The following is a 1,765-nucleotide window of genomic DNA, read 5'->3' as shown; positions in this document are numbered from 1 at the left end:
TCTGGAACCAACTTCCAAGAGAAGTGGTGCAGGCTCCTACCCCGGGGGTTTTTAAGAGGAGGTTAGATGAACACCTTGCTGGGGTCATTTGTCCCCAGTACTCTTTCCTGCCATGGCAGGGGGTCAGACTAGATGATCTACTCAGGTCCCTTCCGACCCTAGAAACTATGAAAACTATGAATGCGCACAAGAGTTTTAAAGGAACTGGCTGACATCATAGCATAGCCAATGGCAAGGATAACTGAGAACTCATGGAGCTCAGGTGAGGTACCTGAAGATTAGAAGAGAGCCAATGTGGTGCCTATCTTCAAGAAAGGGAGAAAGGAAGATCGGGGCAACTACAGGCCAATCAGTTTGACCTCAATCCCTGGAAAGATCTTGGAAAAAATCATCAAGGAAACCATTAACAACAGGCTAACAGAAGCCAACACACTGAGAGATAGCCAACACGGCTTCATTGTGGGTAGGTCTTGCCTGACCAATCTCATTTCCTTCTATGACCAAGTGACACATCACCTGGACAAAGGAGAAGAGGTCAATATCATATATTTGGACTTCAAGAAAGCCTTTGACCTGGTGTCCCATGATGTCCTCATGGGAAAACTGGGAAACTGCGGCCTCAACAACCTTACAGTCCGATGGCTGGCGAACTGGCTCCATGGATAGACCCAGAGAGTGATAGTCAATGAAACTGAATCAAGAAGATGCATGCTAACCAGTGGTGTCCCCCAGGGTTCCGTTCTCGGACCTGTACTCTTCAGTGTATTTATAAATCATATGGACTCTGGTGTGAGAAATGGACTGGCTAAGTTCACTACCAACACCAAACTATGGGGAAGTGTGGTCACCCTAGAGGATAGGCTGGTGATCCAGGCCGATCTCAACAGGCTTGCAAGGTGGGTGGATCAAAACCCGATGGCGTTTAACACAGAGAAACGCAAGGTGCTCCACCTCGAGAGAAAAATCCCACATCACACCTATAGGCTCAGCAGTGTTACGCTTGCTAGTACCACGACTGAAAGTGTTGGGGGACATGATTGACCACAAGATGAACATAAGCCATCAATACAACACCGCAGCTGGCAAAGCAAACAGAACTCTGGCTCGCATCTACCAATGCATCTCAAGCAAGACCCAGGATGTCATCCTCCCACTTTACTCACCCTTGGTGAGGCCGCATCTCAAATACTGTACCCAGTTCTGGGCTCTGCAATTCAGAAAGGATGTGGAGAAGCTCGAGAGGTTCCAAAGGAAAGCCACGCCAATGTTTAGAGGACAAGAGAGCAGGCCTTATGAGGAGAGGCTAAGAGCCAGGGGACTCTTCAGCCTGGAAAAGCGTAGGCTCAGTGGTGACTCGGTGGCAGCCTATATGTACGTAAGAGATGTGCATGAGGAACTCGGAGAACGTCTGTTCACCAGGGCACCCCAAGGGTTCAATGGTCACAAACTCCTGGAAGACCATTTTAGGCTGGACATAAGGAAAAATGTCTTTACTGTCCAAGTCTCCAGGGCCTAAAATAGACTCCCCACAGAAGTGATGCAAGCACCTACTCTGGACACTTTCAAGGAACACTTGGATCTTGCTGAGATCATTTGACCCCAGCTGGGCATCAGACTACCAAGCGTTGACCCTGAGATGTTGCAGAGTCACTTGGAAGGACTGGATGTGTTTAAGTCGGCAGGCGCAGATGAGCTCCACCCAAGGGTACTAAAGGCACTAGCTGATGTCATTGCACAGCCACTGGCAAGAATATTTGAGCACTCG

The 1,765-nt window shown here is 48.8% G+C and overlaps 1 protein-coding gene across 2 annotated transcripts in view; it reads right to left on the bottom strand.

Annotated features, from left to right (window-relative positions):
• ANO10 (anoctamin 10) overlaps window positions 1-1,765 on the bottom strand; it is a 302,528-nt gene that overhangs the window by 148,065 nt on the left and 152,698 nt on the right. The window lies entirely within an intron of this gene.

This window comes from Gavialis gangeticus, unplaced genomic scaffold, assembly GCF_001723915.1.
Source record: "Gavialis gangeticus isolate Ggan-Ray unplaced genomic scaffold, GavGan_comp1, whole genome shotgun sequence".
In the NCBI taxonomy this organism is placed as follows: Eukaryota; Metazoa; Chordata; order Crocodylia; family Gavialidae; genus Gavialis; species Gavialis gangeticus.
This window is presented reverse-complemented; position numbering and strand designations above follow the sequence as displayed.